The following is a 9616-nucleotide window of genomic DNA, read 5'->3' as shown; positions in this document are numbered from 1 at the left end:
AGTGTAGTCCAGATAGCTGTGCGAGTCGGTGGGCTTGTAATAAATGTCCGTCACTAATTTTTCTCCTGTGATGGAGATGGTGAGGTCCAGAAACGGGAGGGAGATGTCAGAGATAGTCCAGGTATATTTAAGGGCAGGATGGAAATTGGAGGTGAAGTGTATAAAGTCAGTGAGTTCTGCATGGGTGCAAGAGGTAGCACCAATGCAGTCGTCGATGTAGCGGAGGTAGAGTTCGGGGATGGGGCCAGTGTACGTCTGGAACAGGGATTGTTCGACGTACCCGACAAAGAGGCAGGCGTAGCTAGGGCCCATGCGAGTGCCCATAGCTACGCCTCTGGTTTGGAGGAAGTGGGAGGAGTCAAAGGAGAAGTTGTTGAGGGTAAGAACCAGCTCTGCTAGGCGGAGGAGAGTGTTGGTCGATGGGGATTGGCTGGTTCTACGGTCGAGGAAGAAACGGAGGGCTTCGAGACCATCCTTGTGGGGGATGGAAGTGTAGAGTGACTGGACATCCATGGTGAAAATGAGGGAGTGGGGGCCTGGGAACCGGAAGTTATCCAGGAGATGGAGAGCGTGTGAGGTGTCTTGGACGTAGGTGGGGAGGGATTTGACCAGGGGGGATAGGATGGAGTCGAGGTAGGTAGAGATAAGTTCGGTGGGGCATGAGCAGGCAGAGACAATGGGTCTGCCGGGACAATTGTGTTTGTGGATTTTGGGTAGGAAGTAGAATCGGGCCGTGCGGGGCTGGGGAACTATGAGATTGGAGGCACTGAGGGGTAGTTCGCCGGAGTTGGTGAGGTAGGTTTATTGTTATTGTCACATGTACTGAGGTACAGTGAAAAGCATGGTTTTACCTGCTATCTAAACAGATCAGATATACCATACATAGATACAATCATTTCAAACTCTAGTTCAATACATAGAACAGAGGAAAAAACGGAGTGCAGAATATAGTTCTCAGCACTGTACGGCATTGACGTGCATCAGTTCCTTAGACAAAATCCAATGTCCTCAATGGGGTAGAGGTGAATCGAACAGTGCCCTAGCTTATGGAAGGACTATTCAGAAGCCTTATAACAGAGGGGAAGAAACTGTTCCTGAGTCTAGTGTACACACTGGCGCATTATGGAGCAGGATTGATGGAAAACCTGAATACCTAGAACAAAATAGAAATAAGCGAGAAAAATACATGATTTTTCTAAATTTCAATATTTAATGAATCACACTACTCACCTGATTATATGAGGAGATTTAAGTACATACACTCATTGACTTCTTGACTTTCAAGAAATTATATAATATTTGCAATTCTACAGTCACACAATGGATTGTATAGGTAAATATGCTTTGAGTTCTTGACAAAGGATGTATTTTTTGGCTACTGATTTATTATTTTCTCTCATTTTCATTTGTTACAAATCGTCACCTCTGGGAAGCCCATTAAGTCTCCTTGTTTTGGTCACCAGCAGGCACACAGAGTTTTAAGGCTGACTAATGTTTTGGTTTCCTTTTACTTAATAGACAATGTTATCAATGCTTTTGACATTGAGGTGGTGTGAGGAGTGATAAGTGGACAGCTGACCCATCAAGCTGGCTCTCTAGGACTGTCTAGTGCAAAGTATGGGTGAAGCTCATCCGCTCAGCTTTATTTTTCTTGTGTTTGCAGCCTAATTATGTTCTAACCAGCAATAAAGGATGGGTTGTGTAAAGAAAATCATTTTCAGCATAACATCTTAACCAGCTGAAAGCCAAATGTCTTATCCATATTTTAAACAAATCAATTTCTCTTGTTTGCTAAAACTACTTTATAATGAAGGATAGATACTGAGAAGACATGTCATCATTTAAGAGAGACCAAGATTGCAAACTGGGTACAATAGATTTGCAAACACATTCTCAGTTGAATATGTGCTATCAAATACGATAAGATTAGTTGAAGTGGGTGACCTCCCTAATAACCCGGCTCGGTCTTGATGGTAGGCAATTTGGATTGAAGGACCACTGACTATTGTTAGTAACAATAATGAGTACTTTTCTGATTAATGTACATGTTATTTGAAAGCAATTGCAATAATTCATGTCATTGTCAACGCCAATTAAATATCAAATGAAAGCAGAAACACAATACAGACAAATTGCAGTTAAAATGGCAAGCAAAACTGGTTCACTCAAACGTTAATATAATGGAACAAAGAATGTGGTCAAGGGAAAATAGAAATTGCTGTAAGCAGCACATTGATTGCACAGATGATGCTGGAAGAGGGGATTTGGGTTCTAAAGTATTTTGATTCATTCCACACAGCTCTTATATTCAATGACAAATCTCTTTACCAATGCATATTAGGTGGTTAACAATGTCAGTAGAAACCTTGCACGAAATATAAAATAAATGATTTATCTTGACAGAGCTTGTAAGGTATTGCACTTGAAAAGATTGATGGGATGTTCAAATAAATCCATGCATCTTTTATTTTATGATTTTTTTAACATGCTACATCAGTATCAACTACTCAATAATGGCACATGTGGATGCAATCTAATAATATAACCTAATATACAATCTTATAAAATTAAATTATACATAAGAAAATAATAACAGATACAATCAAATGACTGTGTGTGCATTTATTTGGATAATAAATAAACATAGGTTCAACTGCTCTCTTAATGCTACAAGCCACCACAGTGTGAATCCTTTAAAACCACACAGGTAGCTAGCTATACCATCAGGTTCATGCCAGCTTCCAGAGGAGCAATTACATTAATTCCCCCATTTCTTCTCTCTTTATTTCTCTTTACTCCTGCACCTTATTCTCTCTCACAATGCCCATCAGTTTCTCTTTGAATCATTTTTTACCATTAGCCTACACAAAGAAGTTTTTTTACAGCAGCCAATTCTAGTGAAATCTAGAACACCAGGGGGAAACCCATACGGTCAAAGGGAGAAGTTGCAAATCCACACAAACAGGTAGGGTTGAACCCCAATCACTGGAGCTCTTAGACAATGGCGCTAACTACTGTCCTAGTGTGTCATGCAACCTTTGCATGGGGCAATTTTTTCACACAGTGGCGGGTATATAGAATGAGCTGCCAGAGGAGGTAGTTGAGACAAGTAAAATAACAACATTTAAAAGACATTTGGACAGGTAGATGGATAGGAAAGTTTTTGAGGGATACAGGACAACAGTGAGCAGCTGGAACTAGTGTAGATAGGGCATCTTGGTTGGCATGGGCAACTAGGGCCAAAGGGCCTATTTCCTTGTTGTATCACTCTATGACTCTACACAGGAGTCCAGTCCAGAGCCCAGAGCCCTTAAGAACAGCTTTTTCCTTACTGCAATCACTTCTTTCACACTCACAGTTACTGCCACATTTTCTTACTTTGAAATCAACCACATTTGGTTACTCTGGTATTGTACATTAATATTTTCATAACACTACTTCAGATTTCAATCCTGCACCATTTTGCGGTTTTGCACTTGCCAATTTATTTATTGTTGTATTTATGATTATTGGATATATCCTTGTTAAAAAATTAACAAAAAGTTCCTTGGAATTTTTTTGCACCCTGGTGTATATAACAATAAGCTAAAATGAATCTGAATCTGAATTCTGTACCTGGTGTACCTCTGTACCTGCAAAAGAAAAGCAGAGGTCTCCCTCCTTATCAGGCTAGTTTAGTTCCCGAACAAGGTCATGATCCATTGCATGGAACTCCCATTGTACTGCAGCACAACATCCTCTGGAATTTGGCTGCACAATTTCTCAAGTAAATCTAACTTAATCAAATGTAACATGAAATGCCAAACCTTGGAATACTCATGCATAATGAGCTCTCCTGCATTATCAGTTTTTTTAAAAACATTCTGCAGCTCTAAGCTCTCTTGTGTTATCATTGTCTCTGTTACATTAAATCTCCTGAATTGACATGTTTTGGCTCATACATGATTAAAATATTCCAGCATGATAAACTGACTACAAAGTATTACAAAACCAATTATGATTGCAGTGGTAATCATGTGTGTCATAGAAACTCTAATTGGACAGTTCACATTTAAACACTTGCATTATATTTCAAGGGCCAATATTTTTTATGCTGACATGAACTCTTTGAACTTAGGTAAATGGCTTAACATTGGCATGTGATCTTTTACCAATTGAAATGTTCCATCTGAAAATGTAGGATTTAGAAACTTTTAGATACATAGTCTATTTATGGTGTTTTATTTCTTGCTCTTTAAACGTGTGCCTTTCTTGAAATTCTTGACCGCAATATATATATTCAACATAAAATATTCCATAATAATAATAATAATAATGTATAACATAATAAATTGGGATGCAAAGTTTTACCACTGGCATAACCCTTTGTACTGCAGAAGGATTACCTGAAATTTGTGAGTGTAAGCAATGTTCATGTATAGCAATGACCCCTGTTAATGCACTCTGAGATCAGCTATGTACAAAACATAGCACAAGTAAAAATTAGCAGAAAAAATCCATTCTCTTCAAGCATGAACCAAGTGCATTTGTTATCAGACTATGGTAGATCTCAGAGTCCTCTTAATGTTTTTCTCCACTCACAGTCTGGCAAAGTTCTTCAACAGAGGCTGCAGAGATCATCTCCAGCATGTAAGTGGCTCAGTGGCTAACAAACAGGTAGAAGTCATGCAAACATTTCTTCCCCCCCCACCCCTGTCAAACTTTTGCAGTAAATCTAAGTTAAACATTACATTTATTAGATATCTCCTAAATGCCAATTAAATGATCTGCTTAACCAATGGAGTCTGCAAAGTTTTAACAGAAAATCCTCATACGACGAAGTAAGACAACATGTAAGAGCTATGTCAGAGCACAAAGCAAAGGCATGAGTGGTCTTGGTGTGGTTGTATTTGATACAAATATGATTAATTCCCATGCCTTTGCTGTGGGAGCTACCCAAGTCATTTTCCACCATTCTGGGGAACAAAACTGATAATGTCAACAGAGATGAAATATACAAAATGATGAGCCATCCCGGACCATCCTGATGGTTTTCTGAATGCTTGTCCTCTCATAAAACCTTACCCACTATCTCTGAATGTCATTGATTATTGAAAAATATATTAAGAATTTAAGACTATCATTTTAATTAAAAGACAATTAACATGTGATTTGAATAAAATTTAATAAAATTAATTAATATAAAGAGGAAATGCCTGCCTCAGAGATTACAGGTAAATGGGGGATTGGAAGCAAGAAAAAACAGGACCAATCAAGACCTAGCCAACAGTCAGCCTATTGGGGAACCTCACAGCCTGAGATAATCTATTGCAGCCCTGATTTGTCCTGGTTTTATCTTGCTTACAGAAATACTCCTTCCTACAATCAGTCTGAAGAAGGGTCCCAACCTAAAATGTCACCTATTCATTTTCTCCAGAGATGCTGCCTGACCCGCTGAGTTATTCAAGCATTTTGTGTCTATCTTTGGTATAAACCAGCATCTGCAGTTCATTTATATTATATTAAAATATATTTCACTATTTTCATTGAAATGTTAGTCCCCCTGTTCCAAAGTTCTGTGATTATTATTTTTTAAATGCAACTAAAGATGCAATAGTGATTGTAATGGTGTTATTTTTATCGGTGTAGTATGGTGCAGCCAACAGTAAAAACTTTGTAATTAATCTAGAGTAATGATGTCATACATTCTACTTAGTTTATCGGACCTTTGTGACATGTATAGCTAACACTGTTAAAAAAAAACATTGGTCCAGAATCAGATAACAGTGCCATTGTATGTTCTTTCTTAGTACCTGAACTGATGTACAGCACTTTGGTCAACGTGGGTTGTTTTTAAATGTGCTATACAAATAAAATTGACTTGACTTGAACTGACATGTGACAGGAAGTTGTTAGATAAAGAAAGAAGATTTTTCTACTAATGGAGAGTATTTCTCTGGATTGAAATTGGAAATAATGGTATGGATGGTAACAGAGGAGATATGCCTACTTTTACTATTGTCAGGGCTTTGCAACATCAGAAGGGATGTAAGGGCATTGTTTTGTTTTCTCTTGAAAATTGATTGTTTCCTGGATTGATTTACTTGCAAATGTAGTTGTGGGTGAGAAATATCAAAGGCTATTTGATATTTGATATATATCAAAGGCTAGATAAATGTATGAAGAATCTTACATTTGCTGGTGCCAGAAACAACAAAAGTGGTGAGAGATCTGTAGTTATTTGAATAGCTTAAACTGTTTGCTAATTGTATACTAAACTTCATTGAACATTTGGATTTGAACCATTTTGTAATACTTGTAATAACTGAATATTATTAAGCAGATATTAGTAGATTTTGCAACAATAAAAAACAATTAATTAACTGTAAATTCTGTGACAGGCATATATTATGTTACTTACCATCATATGTAACAAAATAATTTGGGACTGGACAAAATCTGTGGTCACTATGGAATGGGTAGAAGTCATGCTAATTGCATTCCACTGACAACAGAAAATGTATTTAAAACTGAAATTTGCAAAAATATGTTAACTGGAAAAATATTTAAATTTTGGGACTTCTAACCTTGAATCAAACCATCTGAAGAATTGGCTTTGGAAACAATTTTTAACACACCAGGCAGTGAAGAATGCTAATGGCATGTTGGCCTTCATTGCGAGAGGATTTGAGTTTAGGATCAAGGAGGTCCTACTGCAGTTGTACAGGACCCTGGTGAGACCGCTCTTGGAGTATTGTGTGCAATTTTGGCCTCCTAATTGGAGGAAGGACATTATTGCTATTGCGGGAGTGCAGCGTAGGTTCGCCAGGTTAATTCCTGGGATGGTGGGACTGACATATGATGAAAGAATGGTTCGACTGGGCTTGTATTCACTGAAATTTAGAAGGAGGAGAGGGGATCTTATAGAAGCATATAAAATTCTTAAAGGATTAGACAGGCTAGATGCAGGAAAAATGTTACCGATGTTGGGGGAGTCCAGAACCAGGGGTCACAGTTTAAGAATAAGAGGTAGGCCATTTAGGACTGAATTAAGGAAAAACTTTTTCACCCAGAGAGTTGTGAATCTGTGGAATTCTCTGTCACAGAAGGCAGTGGAAACCAATTCACTGGATGTTTTCAAGAGAGAGTTATATTCAGCTCTTAGGGCTAAATGAATCAAGGGATATGGGGGGAAAAGCAGGAATGGGGTACTGATTTTTGATGATCAGCCATGATCATATTAAATGGCTGTGCTGGCTCGAAGAGCCGAATGGCCTACTCCTGCACCTATTTTTTTCAGTTTCTATGTTTCTAAGGATTGTGCACCTCAAATCTGTACATCCATATGCTCCAGTTATGGTTACTTGATTTCATCCAAAATGTGCAGAACTAATATTTTTTGTAATGCTATTCTGGAGTTGTATTTTCCAGCAATCATATGCTGCATACACTACACACCATGTGTGTGAGTATTTCTTTAATCAAACTGCTTCCCTCATCACACCCCCGGATTCTGTTAAATCTTAATGAGCGGGAGGTTTATTTTCCTATTGATAATTGGTAATGTACGAGGATTAAATTCATTCTGAATTAGAGAACCTAATCAGATGTTCTAAATTAGAGAACCTAATCTATATACTAAAACTTGTTCGTTTGTTTGTTTGTTCTTGGTACACGATTGCGCGACAATTTATAGGCCCACCTTACTCACCGTCATCCCTTTGGTGCTAATGGAAGTGGTTTCATTGAAATCAGTGTTATATTTTTTAAGTTATTCACATTTTAAAGTTTAAATCTATCTCCTAGGGAGGGAGGGAAGGGGGAATGGAGGGATGGGGGAGGGAGGGAGGGGGAGGAGGGAGGATAAAGGGGGTTGAGGGGGGTGGAGTGGGAGGGGAGGGGGGAAGGGGGAGGGGGGAAAGGGGAGGGGGTGAGGAGAGGGTGCTGCACCAATGCAGGAGAGGTTTGGGCCCAATGGGTCTACTTGGTCTAGTAATCTCTAACATTCAATTATTTTCTGTGAGAAAGACTTTTCTTAAATCTAGGGCACTATTGATTCGGCTTATATCAAGTTGACCTTAAAGTTCCCTTTGAACGCCTTTGTTTTCAGAATATCATATGGTCGAAATCCTAAAACTCCCTGCCCACTACACTGTGGAACTACTTTCACAAGTTTCGCACCTTGGGGTTCATCATTGATAGAAATGCAACTAGATCAGCCACATAACTACCATGGCTACCCGAAGGTATGAGTTTGAATATCCAGTACAAAGCAACCTACATGATTGGTACTCTATCAACCACCATTAATATTCATTTGTTTCACCAAGAGTACACAGAGGCTGCAATATGTACCATCTACAAAATGCACTGTAATTATTCACCCAGGTTGGTCCTGCAGTACCTCAAAAACCTGTGACCCCTATTTTCAAAGAGTACAAGGGTATTAGGCCAAGGGAACATCATAGCTGTCAGAATTACCTCCAAGTTGCATAGAAACATATTCACAAATCTATTACTGGCCCATCAGTGGCACTGGATGCAAGTCCTAGAACACCATACCTACACCATAGGTCCTCAATCCCATGGATCACCATTGATCAGAATCGTAATTGGACCAGCCACATAAGTACCAACAGCAACTCAAGAAGACGACTCACCATCAGTTTCTCAAGGATAATTAATTATGATGAGGATGTAACAAGTAGAATGGATAAGGGAAAGCCAGTGGATGTGGTGTATCTGGACTTTCAAAAAGCCTTTGACAAGGTCCCACACAAGAGATTGGTGTGCAAAATTAGAGCACATGGTATTGGAAGTAGGGTATTGACATGGATAGAACCAGGGCTCACAGTTTAAGAATAAGGGGTAGGGACTGAGATGAGGAAAAACTTTTTCATCCGGAGAGTTGTGAATCTGTGGAATTATCTGCCACAGAAAGCAGTGGAGGCTAATTCACTGGATGTTTTCAAGAGAGAGTTAGATTTAGCTCTTAGGGCTAACGGAATCAAGGGTATGGGGAAAAAGCAGGAACGAGGTACTGATTTTAGATGATCAGCCATGATCATATTGAATGGCGGTGCTGGCTCGAAGGGCCGAATGGCCTATTCCTGCACCTATTTTCTGTTTCTATGTTTCTATGATGGTCAATAAATACTGACCTTGAATACAAACAAAGTTACTGTGTGCGTTGACAATATCAAGGTATGAATGCTTAATGTTTGTACGAGATGTTACTTGATTGCTTTAAGTGACCCACAACTCCATTAAAATGCTTGTAGGTCAAACTATATTGCATTGCCTAATGACCAATATCTTAGCCTTTGCTGCAGCACAAGTAGAATCCATCCAACATCTTGAGTGCTGTAGTGGAAGTTCATACAAGCTCATTGCTGCCAGCATACCACGTATACTAGTGTTCTAAGGGACCTACCAAGATTTCCTGGCTTCCATGATGACTTTTAGATTAAAATATTTAGCATATTACAGAAAATCAACTCGATAATTCCTCCCCAGTTTTTGTAAGTAAACAAGAAACATTGGATTTGGTCTAAGTAGTATAGGCACACAGTGCACAACCACTTCCTGTGTTTATTTAAGTTCCTAATTTCCTGGCCTAGCTGTAAAAATCTGTAAA

The sequence above is a fragment of the Rhinoraja longicauda genome, chromosome 16, assembly GCF_053455715.1.
Source record: "Rhinoraja longicauda isolate Sanriku21f chromosome 16, sRhiLon1.1, whole genome shotgun sequence".
Taxonomy (NCBI): domain Eukaryota; kingdom Metazoa; phylum Chordata; class Chondrichthyes; order Rajiformes; family Arhynchobatidae; genus Rhinoraja; species Rhinoraja longicauda.
The sequence above is the reverse complement of the archived record's forward strand: the minus strand, read 5'-3'. Positions refer to the sequence as shown.